Source organism: Schistocerca nitens, chromosome 5 (genome assembly GCF_023898315.1).
Source record: "Schistocerca nitens isolate TAMUIC-IGC-003100 chromosome 5, iqSchNite1.1, whole genome shotgun sequence".
Lineage (NCBI taxonomy): Eukaryota > Metazoa > Arthropoda > Insecta > Orthoptera > Acrididae > Schistocerca > Schistocerca nitens.
In genome coordinates, this window is record NC_064618.1 from 437,395,357 (window position 1) to 437,407,723 (window position 12,367).

Below are 12,367 nucleotides of genomic sequence, written 5' to 3' on the forward strand. Positions count from 1 at the left end.
TCCTTTACTATCGATTAGGCGCACACTTGAGCAATGTTATCTCTGCCACACTCTCATTTTCATTTGTCTTGAAATAAATGAAAAGAATGAGAGGCAGATGTTATCTGCCTTCTCCTGGTAGTTGTAAAGCTCAGCGGACGCAAAGGAAGCGCGATCATGTTTTCCAACACATTAGCTAAACTAAAAGGTGAGTTTCACAATACGTTGATGTGGACTACCTGAATTACTTTCCTTCTTAACGACTTTGCTCTTATGTTTAAGAAGGACAAAGAAGCGGAGAAATACGAGTTAAACAACCAAAATATTTCTTCCGCCAGCTGGAGAGAAGTAGCAGCAAAAGCGATATTAGACATGACGTAGTACCTAGTTGATGCAGTCGCTTCTAGTTTGGTCAGGCAGTTGTGACTCAGTGGCTGCACAACCGAGAATCGCAAGAAAAGTGAAGGTTCTGGTATTCGACGACCGGAAAATCACTCTCGAAAGGATACTAGAAAAAGTGAATATCAGTTATGGTTCAGTTTTCTACATCTTAAATCACATTTTGAACATGACAAGGATCGTCGTCCGCTGGGTTTCGTGACTACTCACACCCATTCAGAAAGGCCGTCGAAGCAAGGTAGCAGCGGATATGTTGCACATGGGTCAGACCAATCCAGACGACTTTCTTAGCCACCTAATTAGCATGGACCAAAGCTGGGTATATTACTGTGACTCTGAGACAAAGAAGCAAGAAATACAGTGAAAACATGAGGATTCATCACCCCTGAAATGGACGAAGAAGCAACCATCATGGGGTAACAAAATGCTCTGTGGTTTTTTTTTTTTTTTTTTTTTTTTGATTGGTATGGTGTGGTGCTAACCGATTTTGTTCGTAAGAGGCAAACGGCAATAGTAATGTATTACTGAAACCTCATGATGAGATTACAGAAAGTTGTTAAGGCGAAGCATCGTGGGGAGCCGTCCAAGGTGATGGTCCACGACAATGCCCCACTTCGTTATTCACACGACACACACTGTGCATCAGATTTTGCCTCATCCTCCTTATTCTCCTGACATGACACCCGGTGAATTTTCCTCTTTTTTAGGAAAAAGAAACCATTCCGTGTTTTTTCCAGAATGAGAACGGGGTGATCTTGATAGTCACCAAAATACACACTCACGCAACCAAAGGCTTCGACAAATTGTCCATCTTTCGGAAAACTGTCTCTCACTGAAGGATCAGTTGGATAAACCAGACTCTTTGACACCATCTCTGACTTATCTTGCGGAACTCAGTTCGCTTTCATCCTGCGTGATACCCAGAGTGCCGTAGACAACGGCGCTTAGGTTGATGCCGTGTTCCTTGACTTCAGGAAGGTCTTTGATACCGTCCCGCACTGCCGTTCAGTGGGAAAAAAATGAGCTTATCGTGTATCGGACCAGAGTTGCCAGTGGACTGAAGACTTCCTAGCAGACAGAGGTCTATACGTCGCTCTTAAGGGAAAGAATCAACGGATGTAAAGGAATTTTCTGGAGTCCCCAAAGCAAGTGTGATAGGACAATTACTGTTTACAATGTTTATAAATGATGTAGTAGAAAGCGTCGGATATTTTTTAAGTGTTCGCAGATGATGCAGTTGTCTAGAAGTGACACCAAAAGACGATATCGATTTGCACAATGACCTGCAGATGATTTATGAATGGTGCAGGCTCTGACAGTTGGCTCTGAACGTAAATAAATATAACATACATTGATGAGCCAAAACATTATGACCACCTGCTTAATAACTTGTTTCTCTTCCTTCGCAACGAAATACATCAGTGAAACTGCGTATCAGAGATCCGACAGTTTGTTGGTAGGTTTGTGGAGGTATGTGGCATTAGATGAACATGCAACAAGTCATGTAATTCGCGTAAATAACGGGACGCTGATTTGCGTATGCGTCGATGGCTCCCTATGGCGACCAAGGAGGGTTCCATAGGATTTAGGTCAGGTGAATATGGTCGCCGAGACATGAGCGTGAGTTCGCTATAATGCTCCTCAAACCACTGTTGAACTGTTCTGGCTCCGAAACACGGACAGTTATACTGCTGAAACATGACATCGCCGTCGGAAGAGACATCAAGCATGAAGGGATGCAGGGGGCTCACAGCTGTCAGTGTCTTCAGTTACTAACACACGTTCCGTGCATGTGCAGAAGGTGGCTCCCGTATCATAATACTGCTCCCACCAGCCTGCGTCCGTGGTGGCCCTGCAGGTTTCTACGCGCCGTTCACCTCGATGATGGTGTTTGTGGAGACGACCATCGACCTAGTGTAGTAAAAATGTGATTCACCCGAAGAGCCCACTGCTATTGTAATTGACGATGTCTTTGGGTCAGCATGCGAACACGTAAGGTTGGTCAGCTGCGATGAATAAGATGCTACGAAACACTTGTGCGTGATCCAGCATTGTGCTCTTTCGGCAGAGATATTAAAGATCACCATCTATCCTACTTTACAGAGCAGACGAGCCTTCGAACACCACCTTCTGTGAAGAGTCGTGGACGTCCATCCATTTAACACCTAGTGGTAGTTTCACTGTTCTACCTCTTTCCGTAGATGCTCACGACAGTAGCGCGTGAGCATTCGAGCAGTTTCGCCGTTTTCGTGATACTCGTTCATAGGTTTTGCATAATAATTACCTGTCCTTTGACAAAGTCGCTTATCTCAGTAGATTTCCCCGTTTGCCGCCCATTTCTTAGCTAGGGTGATTCCCATCCGCCCTTAGTGGCCTGACACACTTTTTATAGTGCGTCACGTGCCCGTTACGTCACCAGGCGGCATTCAACCTCGCGGTGCGCAGTCATAATGTTTCGGCTTATCAGTGTATTGCGCATACACAGGAAAAGAAAGCCACTGCTGTATAACCACACTATTGATGAGAAACTGCTAGGAACAATGTCTCCGTAAAATATCTAGGAGTAACTATCCAGAACGGCCTTAAGTGGAATGACCACATGAAACAAATAGTAGCAAAATCAGATGTCAGATTGCTATTCACAGGGAAAACCTTAAGGAAATGTAACTCATCCACGAAGGAAGTGGATTATTAAGTGTTTGTTCGATCGATTTCTGAGTACTGTTCTTCATTATGGTATCCTTACCAGGTAGGACTCCTAGAAGAATAGAGAAGATCCAACGAAGAGCGACGCGTTACATCACGGGATCGTTTAGTCAGTGCGAGAGCATTACAGGAACACTTAGAAAACTCCAGCGGCAGACTATGCAAAAGACGCGTTGTGCACTATGGAGAGGCTTACCATTGGAAATATGAGAGAGTACTTTCCCGGAATTGTCGCACAGCATGTTGTTCCCTCCCACAAACATGTCGTGTAATGACCACGACGTGAAAATTCGAGACATTAGAACCAATACAGAGGATTACTGAAAATCATTCTCCCAAGGCGTCATTCGTAAGTCGAATATCATAGCGGGGTGTCAGTTAGTGGTACCAGAAGTACCCTCTGGCACACACCATTAGGGGGCTTGCGGAGTTTAAGTATGTAGATGTAAAGTAGATGAATGACGCCATAGCAAGTCCCAGAATGCAACGCAAACATTATTTTAAAAAGGTGGCAGAGGTGTAACGTTCCCTTAACAGCCAAAATCCAGACGTATACAGCCCAAGTCCTCGACAAATTATCCAAAATGCAACACAAACATGACTTCAAAAAGGCGTCCAATGACATTACTGGTTCCCATGACGCCAATATATGAACATGAAATATATGTAATCGTGCAAATCTCAATAATAAATAATGGATTTAATGGGAGAACCCCGAAAAGCTTAATGTGTTGAACGAAGAGAAATTAAAAACTGAAGTTAACAATAGTAGAGTCACGGTAATTGCAAAATATACAGATTTAAACCACAGAGAAACACGATACAATGACTCATTTCAATATATATATATATATATTATCGGTCACAATTTGATTGAATTTTCCCATGTTGAGAAATCAGAAGAATCGACCTTCTGAAGCCAAGATCGCGTAAATATTTCTTTATTTACAACAAGCGGTTTTGACAGACTTTACTGCCATCTTCAGGTCTTCAAAATTTTTTTCTTTTTTCTAAAACGTGTTCATTTTCTGTTGCAACCTCACGCCAAGTTGCCGTGTTAGTGGATAAAATGTACCTTTTTTTTATTTTAAATGTTTTATTTATGACAAAGTTTGTGTAATGTGGTACATTTTATACACTAACACTACAAATTGGCGCGAGATTCCAAGTCAAAACGAACACATTTTATAGAAAAATTTTTGAGGACCTGAAGATGACAGCAAAGCCTGTCGAAACCGGTTGTTGTAAATAAAGAAATATTTCTGCGATCTTGGCTTTACAAAGTTTTTACTACATAAGACCGATATATAGACCGATACCAATACAGAGAATGGAAATTCTACAACAATAAAAAGAGAATAACAGACATCAACACAGACAGCCAAAATCACTGCAAAAAGATTTTATATTTGAAAGGAAAATGTATTCCTAAATAAATCCAAGTTCACGTAAACCGTAGTACTGTTTTCGCTCGTTGCTCGGACAACCGTGGATAATGTTCAATCTCTGACTCCAGGGTGGTGTAAGCTTGTTAGCAAATGACGTCACCGAACACAACAGTATTACATCACAGTTCAAAGTCGACGGGCGGTATCGAAAGCTCAAGTTAATTTGGTGAAGTCGTAGATAGGTACACACCATCACCATTTTCATAGTCGCTGCTTGATTTTTTTTTCTAGGTGATGAAGCTTTATGAATTTTACCCGTAGGGACCTTTTCGCGCCTGTAAGTACTATCGTAAATAGTGCGGGCAGTAAAGCTGTTTGGTGGGAACAGGAGAACCGTGTGGCAGGACGGCGACACCTGTCGCAGCACGCCGGGACGGGACGCGCTGGCCGCTGGCCGCCGGCCGCAGAGTCCCGTTGTGCGCATAGTTGGCGATCGCGACTCGCCGTGTCACGCGCGTGCGTGGCTGCGTGGGAGGCTCCGCCCACGTCACGACCCTGGACCGCGGCCGCCGGCGCGCACATGCGCCGCTATCCCGGCGGACGCATTGTCAATACCGGGTGGTCTCTCTCATCGCTGCGCGCTCCTCGTCCCGTGTTATGCGCCCCGCGTATCTCTCCGGGAGTTTACACTAACAGATAAAAAATCACAGATCAATTAGCTGAGTGACATAAACGAAAGTTTCTACATCTGGAAGATCATCTCTATTCAAATTTAGCGCCAGTCGTCTTAGAGCGACGCTAGTAGCGCCAGTATGACGATGTAAATCGGGTTTACTTTAAACAGACGTCGTAAAGGTCTTGAGTTTAATTTGAGACTGGACGTGGTGAGTTGTTATTAGCCAAGAATGCCTTGAGGAGCGAAAAAGACGCAACTATCAGCATCTCACTGAGTTTGCGCGAGGTCGTGTAACAGGGGTAGAAGAAGCTGAATGTTCCTTCTACGATATTGCAGAAATACGTGGTAGTAATATACCCAATGCTGGCAGCGGTGGTCACGGGAGGAGAGGAGATCGGACTCCGCACGGCCATGTGCCACTACCGAGAGAGAAGACCGTCCTGTTCAGTGTATGGTACTGGAGCATCGTACTGCATCTACAGCAGCAGTTGGCACCACAGTGACGCAACGAACTGCTTATGGACAGCTCCGAGCCAGAGGTCCTGTAGCGTGCATTCCACTCAAGCGAGAGCTCATTGGAGGGCAACGCAGAGGTCTGTTATGATTCCTGATGAAATCTAGTTCTGCCTCGGTGCCGGTAATTGTCATGTAGACCAGTTGAGGGCCTGCAACCGACCTGTCACACACACACTGGAGCTACAACTGGGGATACGATCTGGGGTGCGATTTCGTATCACAACAGGGGCACTCTCGCGGGTATCCCACACACCCTGGCTGTAAATCTCTGCGCCAGTTTGGTTCAAATGTTCAAATGTGTATGAAATCTTATGTGACTTAACTGCTAAGGTCATCAGTCCCTAAGCTTACACATTACTTAATCTAAATTATCCTAAGGACAAACACACACACCAATGCCCGAGGGAGGACTCGAACCTCCACCGGGACCAGCCGCACAGTCCATGACTGCAGCCCCCAAGACCGCTCGGCTAATCCCGCGCAGCTTCAGTTTGGTGATTGGACCTGTTGTGCTGCCATTCATGAACAGCATTACAGGAGTGTTTTCCAACAGGACAACGCTCGCCCACATACCACAGTTGTAACCCGACACGTTCTACAGAGTGTCGACGTGTTGCCTTGCAACACAATGCATGCACGTCTGCATGCTTGCATTCAACGTTCTGGCGGTTACACCGCTTTTTAATGTACCAGCATTTCAATGGCTCAACTCGCGCTAACATTAACCTGTAATTTTACAATGTTAATCATTTAAATTTTTTACGTAGACGAATGCATTCCCAAAGTTTAATTACTCTAATTATCTTATGGTGTTGCTATTTTTTTCCGTCAGTGTAGAAGCAGGTTTCTGTAGCGAAGATGGGTGGATCGTAGTTACGGAAGTATTCTCTCTTTATAAAGAAAGTTACATACAGTTAAATACAGAGCTACTATTAATGAATCATTCGTTTTCAAACTTCTGTGTTTCCAGAGTATGGTTGGTGCATGGATACAACCATGAACTCACCAAGTTCGCATTTTGCACCCTACGAAGATTCTATTATGTCCCTCTGGTCACGCGACATACATCCAAGGTGTAACCACGTTTGTTCGATACTGATGGAGCAACATTCTGTCAGTGTTCATTACAGCAGCATGGGTGCGTTTTCTGACCTGTTCCAGTGCTCTTGGCTCTTAATCTACCACCAAAGGAAAAAAATCACCAGATTATAAGGCGTCTGGTCAGGCGACCTGGAGCGCCAAAGTAACACAGTCACATGACTTCACCGTTACAAGCAATCCAGCGATGCGGAAGTTTGTCCTTTAGGTAACGATAAACATCGATGCTCCATTGACGGTGTGCTCCTTCTTGTTAGAAGATGAAATTCTTGGAATTAGAAGTCAGTTGTGGAAACAACCACAATTGCAGCTTATCAAGGTAATAGTTATCCGCCACAGTCACTCACAGAAGGAAAACGGCCCATACAACTTCGTCTGTGAGACACAGAAAACATTAACGTCTGGTGAATCTCGTACTTGCGTCACTATTTAACGAGGTTTTTCAGCGTCTAACACTCTTAAATTGTAGCTATTAATCCTTTATGATAAATGAAAGGTTACTTCGTCGCGGAATATCAGCTTAGAGGTGAAATGGTCATCCTCAGCTGCTTCCTACATTGTGATGCAAAACTGACCATAAACTTCCGGTTTTAACTGATGCACTAGCTGGAGACGGTACGGTCTGAAATGTAACCAGTCGTCGCAAAATCTTCCACACAGTTTGCGCCGTTACTGCAGGTTGGTCGCTTGTGTGGACCGTTGATTTTTTTGGACTACGTGTTGTCTTCATCTTCCTATGACTCTCTCCTTGTCATTTATCAAGTTGCCGTTCTGTTTCATTAGCGATAAGAACTGTAACTTGATAAATGAAAAGAAGATAATTGTAGAAAGTTGGAGAGAATACTTCTCAGGACACTTGAATCTTCCAGACCCTGATCAGATGCTGCCTGCAGACACCACGGAGGAAAGGAAAGATGAAGAAGGATGGGAAGTGTCTGAAGACGATGTTAAGACTACAATCAAAATACTCAGAAACAAAAAGGTCCCAAGGAGGACAGAAAACATGAGATTTAATAAAAGAGGGAGGTGAGAGCTTGCACTTAGAAATGTATAAACTGATCCAGGTGATATGGGAGAATGAGACATTTTCTAGAAAAATAGAAATTGGCTCGATACACAAGAAGGGAAGGAAAATAGAGCGTGGTAACTACAGAGGTATCAGCTTGCTGAATGTAACCTACGAGGTGCTGTCGATCGTTATCCTCAGAAAATTACAACTATTCATAGAGAACAACATACAGATATATCAAGCTCTTGTTTGACCAAACCGATCGACAGTGGATCACAGTTTTACTCTAAGACAATTGTTTGAAAAACACTGGGAATATAATAAAAAAAATCTATAACCTGTACGTCGATTTTCAAAGTGCGTATAACAGCATCCGCAGGAATAGCCTATACAATACTACGTGGCTTCAGAATCCCTGAGAAGCTGGAGAGTACGGTCCAAACTTTTATGCTATGTAAACTGAAGATGGACACGGGATAAACGGAAGGAAAGGGAAGGAACTGGTGATGTCAGCTGCATCGTGACTTAATGCGGAGTCGACGGCGATGCATGAAAAATGTGTACCGGACTGGGATTCGAACCTGAAAGCTCTTGACTCCTAGGCAGTTGCGTTAGCAACTGCGCGATTCACACGCGCCGGCCGGAGTGGCCGAGCGGTTAAAGGCGCTACAGTCTGGAACCGCACGACCACTACGGTCGCAGGTTCGAATCCTGCCTCGGGCATGGATGTGTGTGATGTCCTTAGGTTAGTTAGGTTTAAGTAGTTCTAAGTTCTAGGGGACTTATGACCACAGCAGTTGAGTCCCATAGTGCTCAGAGCCATTTGAACCATTTTTGATTCACACGCTCTGTTTGTCACAAATGCACGGACTATCTCAGCAAGCTCACCGGCCGGCCCACATTCCCACCAACCGCCACCTGTCCGCAGTCCCCATCCATGTCTTCCATGCTCGCTAATTTTCGATTCTCGCCGGAGACAGAACGATATCGTGGATCCGCATTGAAGACTGTCTATTCATTGCCCATCGAGGCGAATCAATTATATGAATGTGTGCTGACTGTCTTTACGGACATTTCCGAAAGAACAGACACCACGCATTCATGTAACAAACTTGCACGGATGGTTCAAGCGCAGCAGTACGTTTCCGAGGAGTCGCATCAGAAACGTTTAAAATTGAGACAGGCCCCAGACAAGGGGACGCTCTCTCATGTGTTATATTCAGTGTCGTAATTGTGGGTTGTGTTGCTTAAGATATCATCTTTACGCGTGCTTATTTTCAGCTTTTCAGCACAGAAGACAAGCCATGGCTGGCTGCTGTGTGACACTAACGATGCTGGAACTTTACAGGTGAAAATGGCAACACAGAGGACGTGCGCATGCGACCCTCCGGGCTTTGGGAAAGTTCGAATCATTGGAATGAGGGGTATGGGAGCATCACACCAACAGACTTCATAGACAGTTGGCTGCAGTGCTACGAGTGCAGAGCAAGTGGTGATGAGGTGGATTTATGACAACAGTGTAGTAAGATGAGTAGGTATGGGCCCTTCCAGAGTGACTGCATCACAAGAAGACGGTAGGATTGTTCAGCTGGGACAGATGAATAGACGGAATGCAACAGCTGAAATCCAAGCTGACATAATCAGATGAAGAACCAACTGGAACAGATTACTGGAAGCTGGATTGAGATGTCGAGTTTCCGTGTCTCATTTGTCCAACTATGTGGATGAGTGGTCAGCGCGGCTAACTGCCACACGGGGAACCGGACTTCGATTCTCGGCACTGCCAGTGATTTTTCCTCGGTAGTGAACTGGTGCGGTATGCATTCAGCCTCGTGAGGCCATCTGAGGAGCTTCTCGATCTATTAGCAGCGGTTTCTAAGATCAAGAAACCCAACAACGCCGGGACAGCAGTGTGCTGACCACATGCCCCTCCATACTGCATCCAGTGACACCACTGTCAGAGGATGAAACGGCGGTCGGTCGAGACCGTTTGACTCGTCTACGGCGAGAAGGCGGAAATTTACTTTTATGTCTCATTTGCCGCTGACTTATTAAAAACAATAGAGATTTGCGTGTTGTAGACCAGAGCCAACTGGGACTCTGAGTGGCATTCTGTGATCTCCAGCGATGCATTTGGCTTCTATTTGTGGCAATCAGATCCACGCCAATGTGTCCCTAGGTGGTTAAAATCACAGTAAGTAGCGATTATCGAGACCCGTATCTCTCAATCTCCAATCATCCTGATGTGAGGATGGATATGACAAAAGCACTGATTTTGTAATTCTTGAAGCGAGGCTGAGTGGACACCAGTGTGTGGAAAGAATGCTAAATCTGGCTGTCGCATCCTTCACATGAGAAGGATATAAACTGACGTATTCCAGTAGGATAATGCAAGACTGCATACTGCAGTTCACACCACAAACGCTTTGAGGAGTGTCCGGATCATCGTCTAGCCGGCCAGGTACCCCGACTTGTCAGTCATAAAGCATGTCTGCGGTGCTTGGGAAGACCTATATTTTCATACCAGCCTCTATCCAGCAATCTTTGAGAACTGACGCAGAATGTGTTTCAGACATGGCAAGATATTCCTCAGGATTGTGTCCTCAGGATGTATTCTTCTATACTACAGTCAGTCCAAAGTGTATATTCATCCAGGTGGGGGGCAAACCTCATAGAGATGTTGATGATGGACGTCAATTCCGAATGGAATGAAAGTTCGACGATTTAATGCCTCGTTACGTGATGAATATCTGCACAAAGCTTGATAAAAATCGGACTTGTGCTTCGTGTAGTGAAATTTTTTATCGTCAGTTTAGTTTTGTTCACTAAGTGATTGCCTCCCACCTGCAGCTATAAGATTTCAGTTTAATATCTGAACTTCTTTAATTTTCTCTACGATGTACCATTTTAAAGTGATTAAATAAATTTTTTGATTGTATGATAATCAAAATATGCAATAGAAACTAATGCCATATTTATATCTTGCACACAACAGATACACATAGCAGAAACTTTATTAATCAATAATATATTCTCCTTCACTATTTACAACAGTTTACCAACGCTGGGGTAAATTTTCGATTCCGCGACTGTATAAATCACGTAGCTATGAGGCGAAGAACTCGTTGAACCACATTCGGAGTGCATTTCCATCCGGAAGGGAAGTTCCTTGAAGGTTGCTAAAGTTGTTCGATATTGAGCGGAAAAGGTAAAAATCTGAGGGTGCAAGGTCAGGTGAATAAGGTGGGAGTGGGATGACTTCCCAACGCAACTCCTGAATATTGTTTTTTGTCAGTCTAGCAGAAAGCGGGCGGGTATTATCGTGTAGTAGCAGCACTTCACGTAGTCTTCCTGGTCGATGTTCTTGCATTGCGTCTGCAAGACGTCTCAGTTGTTGGCAATAAATGTCAGCAGTGATGTTGACACCTATCGGGAAATTCGTAGTACACCACACCGCCGGTGTTCCAAAAGATTCATAAGATTATCTTTTGTGGACGCGCGCAGGTTTGTGCGGGGTGTTGCTGCTTTGTCTGGGTCCAACCATTTCCTTTTTTTTTTTTTGGCTTATATTAGCAAAAAGATACCATTTCTCGCCATGACGATACAGGATAGGAATTGACGACAAGCAAGTAGAGATTCATCCATTACAACCACTGGTTTTTGGCTTAGAGCATGCGGCAGCCATACATCCGATTTTTGAATCTTCCCCATTGCAAGCAAATGTGACACGATGGTGGAATGATCACGGATCATGACGTTTCGCAGTTCTCGGGCACAATGACGTGGCTCATTGTGAATTAATGCCTTTATACGATCTTCATCAAACCCCGAAGGTCTTCCTGAACATGAAAAGTCACTAATGTCAAAACGATCCTCCTTAAAACGAGAAAATCATTTTCTTGTCGTGCTTTGTCCGATGGTCTATCCCCATATACGGCGCAAATATTTCCGGCTGCCTCCGCTATTGTTGCCCCTCTACCAAACTCAGACAGAAGAATATGTCGGAAATGTTCCGATTTCTCCACTTGGCACTACATTTTCTTGCGTCCATAGCTCCCCTCAAATGACAAAGTGACAACGTGTAAACTCAAATAGCAACAGTGCACTACAAATGAAAAATGACAATGATAAATAAACCCATAGCAACCGGAATACCAACATGCAAAACAAAACGCCACGAACTAATGCAGCAACCTAATACTAGTAATCCGGGGAAGGTGTCAGAAACGGTCAACCGATTCGGCACATATATGACTGGTCGCTTTTGTAGAAGACTGACAAATAAGGGATTAAGCAGGTGGTCATAATGTTTTTACTCATAAGTGTATCTTAGATTCTTTAATTTTAGGTTGTATACACGCGACCTGCCAAATAAGAGCCGAATCGCTTGGCCCTGTCTGAGGTGTCATACGTGTAATTAAAATTTTAGAACTAGCACTATTACTATAACATCCCGTCACGGGATTAAAATCACATACACTATGTGATCAAAAGCATCAGGACACCCCCAAAAACGTACCTATTCCATATTAGGTGCATTGTGCTGCAACCTACTGCCAGGTACTCCATATCAGCAGCATCAGTAGTCATTAGAGA